The following is a 16,997-nucleotide window of genomic DNA, read 5'->3' on the forward strand; positions in this document are numbered from 1 at the left end:
TCTGGATGCCCATGATGCTGAAGCCGAGACAACAATGGTGATGCAGATGAGGATGGCAATGACGGCAGCAGCTGACACTCACCGAGGGCTTACGGTGAGGCTGGTGTGCAGACTACTTACTAACATATTTCTGATGGGTCCACCACCAGCCAGAACTGGTTAACACAACCTAATTTATTAGATAACAAGCTGTAAATTTGTTAGTGGAGCTTGTTATCTAATAAACTAGTTTGTGTTGGTTTATTGGATGGAGACCTCGGGAATACAACACAACATAAATACTGGCAGCAGAGAGGCTGCTGGAGCCCAAGAGAGGGCACCATGATGTGAGCCTGAGTCAAAGGGTGCAAGCATCCACTCATCCACGCACACACGCACGCACAGAGCATTCCAGGGTGCCTTCTACGTGCCTAGGTATTAGGGGACCGCCCCACACGGATATTCGAGTGATAGCAGGAGGCTAAAGTCCATCACAGACAAACTCCACTTGTTTAATAATGTTTGAATTCTGGCCAATACGGCTTCAGTGCAAACAAGTTAGTGAAGGCTATAGTGAATTTTCTAAGTTCCTTCTTAGCTGTAAGGACACCATCATCAGCAAAGAGTATTTATAGCTACCAAGAAAAAAAAGTCTGAGAAGCTGGCACTCAATTAGCAGAAAAAAATTAAAAATGGATAATCTACAGGAAAATAAAAATATATCTTTTTGTCACTGTCGAAAAATTATACTATGAATGCTCAAAGTTTTATTAAAACTACAGAACAGGACTGTCCAATATCCATGGACTCATTCTCCATTAATTTTCCTAGTAAGGAAGAGTTATTTTTCTTCACATAATAGAAGAGAAAAATTAGACAAAGAGAAGCATTTGCATCTGTGCAAATATATATGAAACATCACATAGCACTTCAACTTTTTTTTCACTATGTTTTCACCCCAAACAATCCCAAGAGGCAGCAGGACTGACCATATCATCCCTCTCTCACCGAGATGAGGGGGGGACATTTGCCTGTTGCCTCCTCCTGGCACTGGATCTTCAGCCTCATTCTCACGTCAGGGCCTTTCCAGGGCACCCAAATTCTTGAGAAGAGAACACAATTGTCTGGACTCCTAGGGGAACTATTTCTCACATTAAGAAAATTCCCTAACTTTCCTACTTGTCTTTTGGCTCTGAAAGTATAGGAAATGCGCTAAAAAGCAAAGGAAAATCAGCCCAGGGCAGTTTCTTCATCCCACTCTGCTGAGGTGCCAGATTGATTCTGGGCATGAATTTGAGCCCTCTCTGACCTACTCGGCTCAGTTCTGGTGTGAAGAGCCTGTCAGACCCAGAACGACAGACGGCCCAGCTGGTCAGCATCTAGGGGGTGAATAAGCATCTGGGAGGAAGTTTTGGCTCCCACGCTCAGTGCACGCCCCTGAGAAGCCCTGGCTACAACCAGACGATCATCCTTCTCCCTCTGATTTCACCAGGGTTGTACCTGTGGGGCCAGTCCACCCAACAGGACTTCTCCATGGACCTCAGGCCTCAATTTTCTTCTAGAAAGGACCTTAGCAATAATCAGTCCCTAAAACACGGGCCAGGTGGTAGCAGCATTACTGTCCACATCTGGTTCTTTTGAGCCCCCCTTTCTAGGACTGCCTCTGCCTCTGACATGCCTTATGTAGACTTGGCTGGACCCACCTGTTCTGAGCACCAACACTTGGCAGCCTTACAACTGCACCCGACTAGCCTCATATAGAGTCCCAGACCAGATGTGAGTCCCCTGCATCTCTGGAACTTGGTGATTCAGCCTGCTGAACATTCTCTGGGCAGGCCAGCATTAACTGTCCTCAGCTTTCATACACACACGCAGTCCTCTCTCTCTCTTTTTCCACTGACAGTTCCCAGCATGTCACACAGCTGGACCTCTACTATTATAATACTGGACAGAGGGATTACTCCTATATAGTTCCTGGTGATTCTGCTGAAAATTCAAAAGAAATAATTCAGATGCTCAGAATGCTTAAAAACAATGAAGTACTTCCACAGTGATAGGTATCAACAAACAAAACAGGCATGGAGCACATTTTCCAAGTGGTCCAAATGTTCATCAGGGAAGAAGACAATATTTTACTCTAGTTGTAAATAAACTTTCAATCTTAAGCAGATCTATATATCAAAAGCTTATTATTTGTCCATTATGTTCAAACGGAAAACAACCAAATTGGTTCCTTATCCCAAGAAAGTACTACATTGGTACCGTCTCATACCACATTGAAAGCCCTGGGGTGGCTGCACAAGGCTTTCCAGTTCAGAATAATTGAGCAATTCAACAAATGAAGCCAGTATCTAGAACCTCTGCTGTATTTTGAGACACAAGTATCAAAATCTCCTACTATAGAATCTATTTGAGGGGAATGATATAAACATACTTTTCCGTCTTCCTCCTGGTAAATAAAACTAAAAACACTGAACATTACATATAGAGAGAAGGCAGACTAACTAGGGAACCTGGAACCTAGGAGATGACACAAGGGTTTTGTTCTGGGCTGATATATCCCAGGTTACAGAAGCCAGTGGCCCGGAAACACCAATGGACATAGACAAACAACAGCCCCAAGAAAAGCTGAATTCTCTGTATCCAAAGGATGAGAAAAGGGGCAGCCTAACAAGACAGAAAACTTTCAGACCATAACTGTTCTACTCTAGACAAATGCCACAGTAAAAACTGCAGCTCCAACCCTGCCAGCAAAGATCAAGTGGAAAACCTAGCTTTTCACCTTGGCTAGGCTTTAGCAACATGATCCCCACACCCCACCTCTAACAATGTGGGAGGAGACACAGATTGGGAACGGGACTTTGATCTCAAGTTGCTGGGGGTGGTGTCAGAGGGGACGTAGTGGAGAGTCATGACCGTCACCATAGCTCGGTGATGATAAGCTTCCAAGGAACCCTGCCTTGACCCTGGTCAATAAAGGTGGAGCAGAGAACCTGGACTTTCAGCCCACCTCCCAGTAATGATGTGGCATCTCCATCATCCCCCAGAGTAGTCAGAGATGCCCGCAAAAACAAGATTTAAATAAGATCCAGGGTCTAGTAACATAAGATCCAAAATGTTCAGGTTTCAACTGAAAATTACACATCACACCAAGAACAAGGATATCTCAAACTGAATGAGTAAAGACAGTCAATAGATGCCAGCTGAGATGAGAGAGATTTAAAGCAGCCAACATGAAAAATGATCTAGCCAACAAGCATAAACACATATTAAACAGGTGAAATAAAAAGATTCAAAAAAACAAAAAAAGAAAGAAAGGAAAAGTAAAGAAACAGAAAACATAAATAGAAAATTTAGAACTAAAACCAGAATATGCCCAATGAATGGGCTAAACTGCAGGTCAGAGGGGACAGAGGAAAGAATCAGCAAGCCTGAAGAGGGAGCAACGTAAATCAGCCACTCTGAGCAACAGAGAGAAAACGAAGTCGGGAAAACACGGAACAGAGCTTCAGGAATAGATGGGACTATAAGGAAAATTCTAACATTTGTGTCATTGGAGTCTCAGAAGACGAGGAAAAGAGGGTAAGGCTGAAAGAAATATTCAAAGAAGTAATGGCTGCAAATTTCCCAAATCTGACAAAAAACACAAACTACAGATTCAAGTAGGGCAAACCTTGAAAAACCCATGCCTAGACACATCATATTCAAACTTCTGAAAACTAAAGACAAAGAAAGCAAATTTTAAAGCAGCCAGAGAGAAATGATGCATTAATTATAGGGGGGGGGGAGCTCTTTTAATAACAAGGTTTCTCATCAAAATGTTTGCCTTTTTCATGAAATCACCTCTTCCTGTACTTCACTCAAAATGTCATCTACCTTACCTTGTTCTGTCAAAAATCTGAGATAGAAGACCACATACTCCTAACACCCATACCAACCTCACCTACGTTTTAAATTGAGAATCACCCACCTGGAGCAGCATTTTCAAAGATGCAGGCTCCTAAAGCACTGATCGTCCTCTCCACTTGGGAGTGGTTTCAGGCTTGGTGCCATAGGATTTGCCCTTTGTGGCTTCTCACATCCCAGACTTGGGAAATATGAGCCACAATACAGAGAAAGGTAAGCCCAGCAGAGGCTCTGAGTGATAAATGAGTTTGCATCATCTGTCATTAGAACTTCCTGCCAACTGGGTCATTCCCTATTAAATTACCACTTGTCAATGTTTAAAACATTGATTGATAAATGTGCCAAAACTGATAACACAACAGCTTTTATTTTCTAATAATCCTAGTTACCACAGCCTGCTTATCAAGGCACAGATAACATATTTTTTTAAGTGCTTTACCAAAAGACAATTTAGTCTAATACAATGTTAACAGGTAAAATGCCTGACCCCTTATTTGTTACACACTGGTTCCGCTTGCCAAAATAAACCAACTGGTGATTTAGTGATATGAGGAACTCCAAGTTTCACATTTCATCAAATGCTAGTAATCTGTTTTATCAATATAAACTGCATTTTAATGAAAAAATTCTTTTCTTCAGTATACTTCACTTTCGATGCCCTTGAGTATAATAATTCGTTCATGCTGTAGAACAAGAATGTTTTACAAGACCTTAACTCTCAAGAGAAACTTCTCTATAAATACAAAGTGTGAGTTTTATGGGACTGTGCTGTATGCACATGAGAGTGCCCAACACCACAAAACACAAAAACAAAAACAAAAACAAAACTGGTTGCGCTTAGATTTCAGCTTAAATATCCTTCTAAGATGCTGCATGACCGATTTGTTCCTGGAACAAAGCTCAGTTGAGCAACTGGGTGATAGGTAAATGAAGTGGAATTCACATCCCTGAGGTCCCTGAATCAAGACACATCAGAATATACTGCAGACATGTGTTAAGGCAGAACCAGTCATCAGGACTCAAAGCAGTTTTAACAACCTGAAAATGCTATCATGCTTGCTTCTTCCTTAGTGATTCAAAGTGAAAACGCTTTGGCTAAATTTAAGCAAGGCTTAAAGCTACACAAAGTGGCACACAAAGGTATATGGCAGTTGGCCAATTTCTAATGTCTGTAAAACCTTTCACAATCCCTCTTTCCCACCAGGGTTACTTCCCCAAAAGTACCTCGAGCATCACTTTGTTTCTCCTTCTTTCAGGCTTCCTACTAAATACAGGTGAGGGTCAGTTTGTTAATTGCAAGAGCGAGATGACACACCAGGTCACCACCCTCTGGTTTCACAAATCTAACTAAGTTTTGGGCACCTACCACTCTTCTGCTTTTTTTTTATTACCACTTTTTGGGTCCTCTCCACTCAAAATGTCCATCGGCAACATCACTGGAAGAAATGACAAAAAACAACAGAAACACAGTACCAATAATTTCTCACCTGTGCCATTCCTTTCTGGGGCACCTTTAAGTCTTACCTGTCTTCTCTGTCATACTCAGGTCATAACTGAGAGGCCATGACGTCTTTCTCTGGAATTTGTGTGTTTCTAGGCTGCACGGTCAAAGTTGAGCAAAAGCTTAATAATAAACACAAGCAAATGGTATTCAGACAGGCCTTTCACTGGCGATGGCACGGCCAACTGCTCCAGGGCAGGGCTAAGGAAACCAGGAACTATAGTAACTCACAGGCAGGGAAATATCTGCAAAGCTGTTCCTCACAGGTGCTACCACCAAGCAGCGGAGAGTAGAAAGCTCCCAAGAGAAACTGTCCAGGGACAGTGTGTAGTAAGGTGCAGGAGGAGCAGGTCACAAGAGCAAAACCTATCCGTGTAAAACAGCTCCCTTTACATAAATGTGTATCACATAAGGTTCCATTGGTGTCAGCAGTTTCTGCCAGGTGTTTTGTCTTCCAGTAAATGTTTAAAAATGGCAAGTTCTGTATTTACATATGTATGTATTAGTCAACCTTAACCTAGCAAGCGAAGCAAACTCTGAGTTGCCAGAGTGAAGTTTCCATATGAAATTTTACATCTGTGTGTGTGTGTGTGTGAGAGAGAGATATCTGTGTACATCATTAGTGACAATCTAGAAAATATGAACAAACCAACCAGGAAGAAAAATCATTCTTAATTATCACTATAATCTTACCATAAGGCCACAGGTAACATTTTGGTGTACCCCCTTCTAAACATGCTTCTCCATTTGTATATAGAGATGTAATCCGTACATATGTTAAGTTGAGGAGCATGTACACGGTGCTGTAGACTATAAACAGAACTTCCATACACAATGCCTTCAAGGACCAGTGGATTTTAATGGCTTGTCCCTAAGAAAGGGGTTCAAGTGAGCTAACAATGAATTATTTCTATTATTCCACCCACCCCTGTAAAAACAAACAAAAAAGAGGGTATAGAGAAATATAATATAGAAAGAAATTCTCTCAGGTCATCTGGCTCTGATTTTTTGGTGTCATCATAATACTACTTCACCTGTACACCACTTCAGGATTCATAAAGCTTTCTCATATAAATTACAATCCCATGAGGCAAGTAGGGAAAATATTATTGTTCCCATTTTACAGGTGAGAAAATCAAGCCTAAGTTTCCGTAGCTGGGAGCAGAGGGTCAGAATTAGAGCCTGGCTTTTATAGGAAACTAAGTGCTGCTTTCAAAGTCTTTCTGCAAATGTCCTTGCTCTTGGAAGTTCTTTTCTCTTTGTTCATCGAGGGACAAGTAGCAGACCCTAGAAGAGTTTTCAGTCTTCACAGTGTGTGGATATGAAAAAAGTGAAGCCTGGTAAACACCAGCCTCTCTGGGCTTAAAACGAGATCTTGCAGAGAGCACCTTCCATGGCTCCTGATGCTCATGTGTGAAGGCTCCTTCCTTCCCTCCGTCTCTTCAGTTAGCAGTGTCCACCTCCCCTAGCTCCCCGGCAAATATTCTTTACCTGCCCCATCCCCATGCTGACAGTCGGCAGCATTTTCCCCTGTCATTTAATTGGCCAGCGCCTGACCCACACAGCTCATACCCTCTCCTGTGTTCAACTTTAGCCTCCCAGAAGCACCAAGCGAAATCATCAGTGCTTTCTTTTCCCTTTTCCACTGTCTGACTCAACTCCAGCCATTCTACCTCTCCTCAACTGGATCCCCATTTTCTTATTTCTTAACTTCCATATGCATCCCATGCATCTATTCTAGAAAAGAAAATTATGAATATGAAAACTTACAGTCTCTGAAATTAGTTAACACAGCACTACATAATTTTTAAGCACACAAGACTTCTAAAAGTAATAAAGGAATCTTTTAAACAATTAGAGAGTAAGAAAAATCTTAAGGTTTGAGGGATAAATATTGCAGTTCTGTTTGGCTCATGTCTTGCTCCCATGATGATCAACAGCTGACTGGAGTTTTTAAAGAGGTCAGTGTCAGGTTAGCTTCTATTTGACAAGTTGATAAGAGTGTGTTTTCTGTGCAAAAGTTAGTGAGCTTCAAAATTTCAATTTTCTATGCATATCCATCAAATGCCAGTGCAAATATAATTTAAAGTGTTTTAAGGTATTCAAGATTGATCTAAGACCTCTCGTGCACTGGTATTTTAAAAACAACAATTGTCTCCTAACGAGCTGGTTAAGTTATATGACTTGAAATGTGTTACTGTCCTTCAACACTCATATCAGCTGCAAGTGTTTTCAACTATTATTTTATTTTCTCATTTGTCTTCAACTCTGAAGCATGCTACAAAAATGCCATGGCATCTGAAAACTGTTACAGTAAGCAACCGCTGTATCAATCAGAACTCTCTTATGAGTTCCATTTTACAATTCAACTACAAACTGTTGAATGCAAAGATTTATCTATGCTCAAGAAAACTAAACATCTCTCTGGTTATTACCAAGATAAAGAACTGGAAATATTTTAAAAACACAGGATATGTTTTCCAGCAGTTCTGGCTACATACAAACACTCATACAAATACAAATATCAGTTTTTCCAGTTTGGCAAAATAATGATGTACCATGTTGTTTTATATCAGTCATTGAAAATAAGTGGGTCATGAAAACTCCTGGAGAGCAAGGACTTAGCAATTTTGGATCCCCAGAACCTACCTGGAACCCAGACACATAGTAGGTCCAAATAAATGTTCCATAGATTAATTTTTGAAATTCTGTACTAGACAAGAATCTGAATGTTTAAATAAGGGCCAGTAAAGCCTGGGCAAAGGAAGTAGACAAATAGTATTAACTATGTCTTCAGAAATGTAGGATTAATTTCCTGAGTTCATTATTTCCATAACTGGACAAAAAATGATGATGAAGGGCTGTTGAAAAGGCAGCAAGCAATTTAGAATGTGTGAATTTAGATTCTAACTTTGCACTGATCACGTGCAGTTTCATGCCGAAACCCGAGACAGTAGCCTACTACGTCCTAACTGTGAGGCATCATCACCTTTCTGAAAAAGCAGTTTCTCCCATGGCTCAGAGCGTCCCTTCAGATGAAGACGCCCCCTTGCCCCTTACGGGGCCAGCAAGGGAAATCTTGCCCATCCTTCAAGACACAGCTCCAGTGTCACCCTCTGGGGAACCCCCGCCCTAACTCTCTTTTGACTGGTCCTCATACAGACCGCGCCCAACACAGGGGCTAAAGATGAGGGAAGCAATACAGCAGCATGGTTAAACACCAACATTCGCAAATCCTGGGGCCTGGGCTGGAGGCCAGCCTCACCAATAACTGCCTAGGGGACCTCTGACAAGTTACAAACTTATGCTTTGGTTTCTCTTTCTGTCAACTAAAACAATAAAAGTATCTGCTTTGAGGAACAAAACAAATCATGAATGTAAAACTGAAGATTATCTAAACATAAATGCTTTTGTTGTTAATTCTCTCCTGTTTTTTCTCCTTCACTAAACCCTGAGCCTCTAGAATATAAGCACACCCTGTATGTTTCCTCATGTTAAAAAACAAAGTTAATGATACCGTCCCTAGAGTCTACAAAGTGTAATTTAAAATATAAAATTAATTCACCAATTATAATGGCATTAAGTAGTTGTAAATGCCACACCAATGAAAAGTGACAAAGTGACTGCTATTATATGTCATTAGGATATCAGGTAGCAGATAGCTAAGGGTTGGAAAGTCAAGATAAATCTCTAAAGTTTTTATAGAAGAATGTAAGAGAAAAAAATCTAAGACTTCTGGTATATAATAAAGATCTGTTGGGACTGCAATTCAAATTCCCTCTAGTACCAGAGGACCCAAAACTGTGAAAGATACCTTGAGAAAAGCCCAGCTTTATTATCTTTCCCCTTCTTTTGCATGTCACCTTTTCTATCTTCCGGCACACCTCCCTCCCTGAGCCTTCCGCACTTCGTACTATCATGCTACCCTCCAGGTAGGTACTTACAACTTGAGGCACCGCACCCAAGTCCAACTGTATCACCTCTCACCTAAAACTCATCTACCCTCTGGGCTTCTGGAAAAAAGGGGGGAAAATATGATTTTGGGGTTGGAACATCTAAGTGGTAGTTTAAGATTTCAGTGTTAATTCCTTATCTATAAAATGAAAGAAAGGTTAGCTAGGAAATCTCTAATCTCCATCCTACTTTTTAAAAAAAAAGTCAATCAGCACATCTCAATAAGACGTCCAGAAGGAAATCACTTTGACCAAATTCACACTAAATTACACACTGAAACTATACTACGCTGCTTTTAAGTGGAATCCTTATGGACACATAAAGCTCTGATGAAAACTGTGGAGCTTCTTAAAACACATGCACACGTGTACATTCCCACAAAATTTCACCTACAATTTCAGCAGCCTCCAACTCCAAGCAGGGATTCCAGGAGGAACTACTTCTCTCCTTGGTGGAAGTATCAGGGAGATGTTCGAAGGAAAGTTGGAATCTTCCCAAGCTACCTCTTAAATCATACCATCCCAGGAGCTGCCGGGACCACAGAAACACATGACTGGCTCTGCCTTTTATTGGTTATGGTAGTGTTTCACCAGGGTTACAGCCAAGGTCTTTGTTATGTCGAACCAGTTTGCTTCTTCCACATTTTCCTACTCTACTTCACCATTTTACAAAGGGTCAGTAACTGGGTCAGCATCTTAGTAATAATGATGGTCCCTACATTTAAATATAACCCTCTAAGGCCCTATTTTTTTTTCCTTCAATCATTTAGAGGGAATAGCGAAGACTCGGTGATAGCTGCCTCTACCCTCTGGTCAAAGATACCAGTACTGCAACAGGAACAAAAAGTATAGAGAAGGAGGGCACTGTGAAAGGAACATGATTAAATAACTGCAAAAGAATTCCTGCTGGAATACAGACTCTGCTTTATAAGACCTAAGACCATTGTAACAAAAGACATTTATTGTGAAATGCCTATGAAACTCTGTAAGGAAATATTTGCAGAGCTGTGCCAGCATTATAATTTCAGTGACAAATGGTCTAAACCCTAAAGTTCCTCTTTCCATCTACCTTGGGGTATTTTAAAGTACCCGTGGCAAAGTGGCTCCACATTTATTTCCATGGTTGTCTAAGTCCCGTTTGATATACTTTCTGCCTTCATCTTCTCCTTTAAAAAAACAAACAAAACAAGATGATGATTATGAAGAAAAGAAAAAGTTATTCGGTATTCCCAATTTAATTTATGGAAAGAGCCTACGAGGTTAAAAAAAAAAAAAAGAAAGAAAAATCACAGCATTTGAAGAAAATTACTCCCTAAAAAGATGTTTATACAATATTGTGAAATAAATGGATTTGCAAAAATCGAGATGATTCTTTTTTAATTATAATAAAAATGAAAATAGTGAGGGAACTAAGGAGTCTAGGATGAAAATTAATGGCACTATTGTTTAAAATAAGAGAATAGGAATGAATTCCATGTTAAACAGATTTCCTAAAGCTCCTGATTCCATTTAGCTTAGAAAGACAAGGAGAAAGAGAAGATAAAGCTACACATTTAAAACTGACAAAGGGCAGTACTTCTATGCAATTTATAATTAATCTGTGGGACCATGTGTCAGTAGAATTTATTGAGAAAAATAGTTTAGTTCTATTTTATAAGGGTAAGACATTAGAAGAAAAAGTATTGCAATTGAAGTTACACTAGCTAAGAAAATATTATAAAAGCTATTAATCATCAAGATTCAGGTCATAAGTTGGCTAGCACCTGGAGTCAAAAGAAAAAAAACTGCATGAGTGGCCAGGTGAATTGCGGTTGTTTTACATCTTTCTCGAGGTGTTTCAGTTAAGTCACTGCTAAAGAAAAGAATACGAGACGAAATTCTATTTCAGCCTATATTTTATTTATTATGATCTTTCTGGTCACCCCTAAAATTGCAATAATCATCCTACTACTGCCTCCAAAAACCTCTCCTCTGTATTAGGAGAAGAAACGCGTTCTTTCATTTTCCTCCATGCAATTATCTGTATGCGGACAAGATGTAAATGTTTTACAAAGTAGTCATGCAATTTATCAGTGGTTCTCAACTTGGAAAGCTGCACAAATAGACTGATATCTGAGTTCTAGCCTCAAAAATTCAGATTAGGGGGAGGTGCTTCCTAGGCATAAGGATTTTTTTAAAGTTCCACAGGATTCTAATACACGCAGCAAGAGCTGAAAACCACTACATTTAAATCATGAGCATAGAAGGCAATAGAACTCCCTCAAAATACCCAAAATGATGGCGTGTACGTGCACCCCCCACCACTTAGTGGCTAATACTCTCCAAAAGGAAGACAGATTATAACCTGTATAGTAAATGATTTTAGCTCTCCTTCTACACACTTTACAAATCATTAGATTACTTCTCAATTACTTTTTTAAAATCTTAAAAGTTTTTTAGAGCCATATAAGTAGATTTTGCACATCATCATTACAGAACAACTACAAAGCCTTGGGAAAATATCTGTCTTCTGGAAAACAGGACCAGTTATTAACCCTATGACATCCTCAACTTCCCCAAATGTACTATCATATTGTTCTTAGAGTAACAGATTATTGTTCTATCATAAGGTACAGTAATAGATAACAACGTGCATAGTCTTTAAAAGTGATAAAGTATTAACTATGATTAAAGATCTGTCAGTTCTTCCATTTTCCTTTAGGAATTTTATAATCTGAACATCTTAATTTGTTTTAAGCATAAATTGGACTTACAAGATAAAAAATTGGGTTTTTATTCCTGTTATAAAGTATTAAATTTATTTTAAAATATAGATAACTTAAAAAATTGTTTTTTTCCATATAGCCTTTCATCAAATGAAAAGGTTATTTTATTATCCTATTTAGAATTTTAAAGGATTACTTAAACCAAGCTTGTTTTATTAAGATGAACAACTGACCAAAAAAGGTTTAGAGTTCCTTCCTGTAAATTCCTAAGAATAGAAAGGAAACAACTGCCCAGAGATTGAAATATGATCTATAATCACATTTCACACAGTACTATAGATTGAAATATGATCTATAAGCTTTAAATCCTCAATTTTTTATGTTAGATGCATGGACGTTTAAATAAGTAAGCTTAAGTTTCCAAACTATCTAAGTCAGAGTTAAAGGTCTTTTAAAGCAATTCTTACCAGCATGTATTGAGGGAAATAAAGAATATGACAGAGATATAGGACCTAGAATCAAAATTAAACAGAGTTTAATGTAACTTGTCCTTTCACAAAATTCACAAAATTTGCAGAATTCTGCCTAAACAAGCTGACACATGGTTCTTCTGCATGAATACTTTCATGATCCCAAAAGGAAGGACCACAAAAAAAAAAAAAAAGTCTGTAAGTTCCAACAATTCTATCAATAATTATTCTGAACTATAGAAGAACACATAAATTATCTATACTCTAGCTTGGTACTAGAAGCATTTCAAACTTCCTTCTCAACTGTGCTCTAAAACCCCAGAATGTTCCTATAGTCACCCTGTTTACAGGAAAAGCAAGGGCCACACAAATGATCTCGTCCTCATGTAAGTCTGTGGTACAGTCATATGAGCACAAGCTTGGGAGCTAGACAGATCGAAGTTTGATTCACGGTTCTACCCATTATTTGAAATGTGCATACAGGCAATTTACTTAACTTCATCTTGTCATAGGTAAATATGAGTTATAATACCTAAGTTATACTACCAACATAAGATTGTGTGAATTAAGTGGGGTATGTAAAACGAATGGATGAATTATACAGTATCTCACTTATTACTAATATGAGCATTGATAAGATGAAAGGGTTCACTTTCCTGATTTCATAGACATTACTGAGCCAAAGCTGGATGCGCCAGACTCAGGGGCAGGGCTGAATGAGAAAGAACCGAAAAGCCAAGGAGAAGCCACCGTCACTGGGAGCTATCCCTGGTGCTGCCCTCAGACCCGGGGCCCATCATCTGCCCTGTTACCCTATATTTCCAACATTCCTCAAACAAACCAAATTTCATTTCCGATTCTTACCTGGATTTAACGGAGTGTTTCTGTTATCTTGTGGTCTTGATCTTAATTCCTGTTTGCTTATCTGAGATGTTGATATGATTATTTTCCCAAATGAAAACCCAACCTAACACCAAACTGCTTCCTCTGCTGGACAATTTTTGCTTTGAAATTTTTGACCTAAAGTTACATGTTTTTATCTCTAGTCCCACCAATCACGGTTACTAAAGAATGGTCAATGTCCATTTCCACTAATTTTTTTTTTCAGGAAAACTTAAATACGCCTGCAGCAATAATTAAAAATAATCACACCAAAAATTAACTCAACACTGTAAAGTGATTATATGTCAATAAAAAATAATAATAATAATCATTAGGTTTAAAAAGAACTAAGCCTATTGCTAGTACTACCCAGGAGAGTAGCAGCTAAGTACTAGTGCTAGGGTGACAAAAAATATGGCACAAGTGTAAGCACTACTCTCATGCCCATGACAGACACCATTAATCTAGCATGGAGTCTTTTTTAATCCTGAACATGGCCTGAGAATCCTCAACAATTTCCAAACAGCCATTATGAGCAAAAGATGGCATGTAAATGGAAACCTATCTATCATCCCTGAGTTAGTATGAACAGGTGGGTTTTAGAGAAGCTTTTTTTTTTTCTTTTCTCTTTAAAGTCTCCATTGGAACACTGCTAGAGCATACCTTGATGGTCTGAAGAGGGTAGAAGCACCCTCACAATTCACTTACGTAGAAAGCAAGTACATGGCTATTAAAGAATCAGAGCTTTCTCTTCTAAGATGGGAGGTGTTAGTCTTATGTCCTGGATATATTCCAGCGTAGGTAATTACATTCTGCTTACCTCACCCCCCTAGCAATTTTTTCAAGTGAATCAAGTATTATTCTTCACTTCCTACCCTAACTTGCTGTGCAGTGTTGTGATGAGCTGTTAAACAGCTGCCAGGCTTCACTCTACAATGGTGACTGTGCTTCACTGTATAATTTGTAACCATTCGCAGTGTGCTTTGGAATCTTTCAGGATGAAAATGCTACCCTAAAATGCAAGATATCATCATCGTTTTAAAGGCATACAGTACAACTGCTTATTTCAGTTAAATTCAGCATAACATATTTAGAAAATACCTTATTTCATGAAAAACCATAAAAGTAGGTTAAAATACCCATGAAACATGTTACAAAGATTATATGAAAAGGTATTTAAAGAAAGCAAACTATTTATCAACTATATGAATATTCTGCCAAAGAAAGGAGTAGTAGGAAGAACAAATGCTTAAGACATTTTTATTTGAAAATACATCTGCCTTCATCAGATGGTAAAAATTCCCAATGTCACCCAAGAAAAACAGTGAAGAGAAAAACTGAACGTTAAGTCAATGGGAAATGGAGGAATGCCAACGCTTATGGAGAAAAAGATCAAGGATAAATGCATATTTTTTTTAACATTTTCTTAATTCTCATCAGGACAGCCAGGGAATTATTCAAATTCGTTATCATGAAGACACTGAATTTTCACTATGGATTGCCTGAGGACTCTCGTAGACAGGAACATACATTTTGGCAATACTAAAAAGGGTGCAACCAGGAGGGGATCCTGCAAGCTCATGGACCTTCCACAGATTTTTATTGAGTAGAGATGCTTTAGGTCCATGGTTCTCAACCTTGACTGCACCAGGGAATAACTTGGAGAACATAAAAAAAAAAAAAAAAAAAAAAAAAAAAAAAAAAAAAAGCCAATACGTGGGTTCCAACTCCAGAGACTCTGATTTAATTGATCTGGATGTCAGGAATTTTTTCAAAGCTCCCCAGGTGATTCTAAAGTGCAGCCAATGTTGAAAACCACTGCTGGAGGCTATGTATTTCCAACTTGTTTACAACAGTTGTTTGACTGGCTTTTTTTTTTTTTTTTTTTGGCAAATTACTTAAGCTTTCTGTGCCTTTATTTACTTTTTAAAAAATTTTTATTGACGTGTAGTTGATTTACAATGTTAGTTTCAGGGGTATAGCAAAGTGATTCAGTTATATACATATGTGTATATATATATATATATATATATTCATTTTAGATTCTTTTCCATCATATGTTATTACAAGGAACTGAATATAGTTCCCTGTGCTATACAGTAGGTCCTTGTTGTTTATCTATTTTATATATAGTAATGTGTGTCTGTTAATCCCCAACCCCTAATTTATCCCTCCCCTGGCTTTTTTTTTTAAAGGGAAAAAAATCACATTATTTGAAGGTTTGAATATCAACACAGGCCATACAATTAGATCCAAAATACATGTTTCATGGGGTGACGCTTCATCAACTGGGAAAGCTTCATCACCTAAGGGTTATGTTTCCAAAGGGCTGCAATTCTGATGCAGTCTTTTTTGCAGTGACAAGGAGAGTTAGCTCTGGGTGTGCTGTCTGTGCTACAGATCTGTCTTCAGTAGACTATACAAGCTCATGCTAGCTTTTCCCTGCCACACACCTCTGAGCGCATGCCTTCTCTGTTCAGAAAACAAGCAATAATCAGTACCATATTGACGCTTACTCATCTACCTTCAAGTAGACGTACTGCACCCTAAAGCAACCTGCACACTCAGGAGATGCATGAGAAATACCTGCAAGCATGAGCAGAAACAAGTTTTCAATCAAAGCCTATACTCAGCAATTGCATACAATGATGCAAATGGATGATTCTCTGTCTAAAAAGTAAGGTGTAGCTCCACCAACTTTTACTGAGTATAATGGCCTTGTTTCACACGTGTCAACTCTGAAAATTAGCTGTAAAGAAAACACAACTAAAACAGGCCAAAGAAAAATAAAAAGTAAACAAAGCAGGTAAAAAATAATCGTAAGCAAGCAGGAAAGGGCGCTGGATATCGCAAATACTTTAAATGTTGTAACTAAAGACTTACATTATATCGAGTTTTCTTAGTGAATGAAGTTGGTCATGGAAAGAGATGAAAGAAAAATACCAACTAAACACTATAGTGTTTGTGGATTACCTATATGAGAGCAAATTAAACCTTATATACTTTAATAATTACCAAAAGCATCAGCAACTGAAGTAGCAACATCAAGAGGTCAATTCAGATGCCTGTGAGTGGCAACTAAAATTGACAAGAGTGTAACAGAGTAGCAAGTATGATTTTATCCAGTGGAAGAGCAGGGAGCTGTGCCCAGAATGCATACCATGCACTGGGTAAAACACTTTACCTGTGTTCTTTCTCACTCAACTCTACGATTAATGTTAGGGAAACTAAGGGTCAGAAAGAGTGATATAATTTGACCAAATTGCACATCTAAAAAGTGGCTGAGCCAAGACTGAAACCCAAGTGTGACTCCAAATTTATGTTTTCCCCCCTGCACTACCTGTCCTCCTATAATATGTGAGACTCCTCCACGACCCCCAGCCTCCACTGTGGCATTCTCTGAACTAAGCTCACCCCAAGAAGTGTCAGCCAACTATCCAAACAGGACTCAAAGACAAAAAGAAGATTCACCTGACAGTCCCAGGGAGAGACAGAACAGGCATTTCATCAAAACCATCACTCAGTGGAAATTTTAAATATCCCCTGAAGAGAGACATGGCAGAAATGCATAGGACAAGTGTCTAATGATAAAGGATAAGTG

General features: G+C 38.8%; 1 protein-coding gene across 11 annotated transcripts in view; it reads right to left on the reverse strand.

Annotated features, from left to right (window-relative positions):
• Positions 1–16,997, reverse strand: part of GTDC1 (glycosyltransferase like domain containing 1) — a 348,183-nt gene that overhangs the window by 152,488 nt on the left and 178,698 nt on the right. The window lies entirely within an intron of this gene.

Source organism: Camelus bactrianus, chromosome 5, assembly GCF_048773025.1.
Source record: "Camelus bactrianus isolate YW-2024 breed Bactrian camel chromosome 5, ASM4877302v1, whole genome shotgun sequence".
In the NCBI taxonomy this organism is placed as follows: Eukaryota; Metazoa; Chordata; class Mammalia; order Artiodactyla; family Camelidae; genus Camelus; species Camelus bactrianus.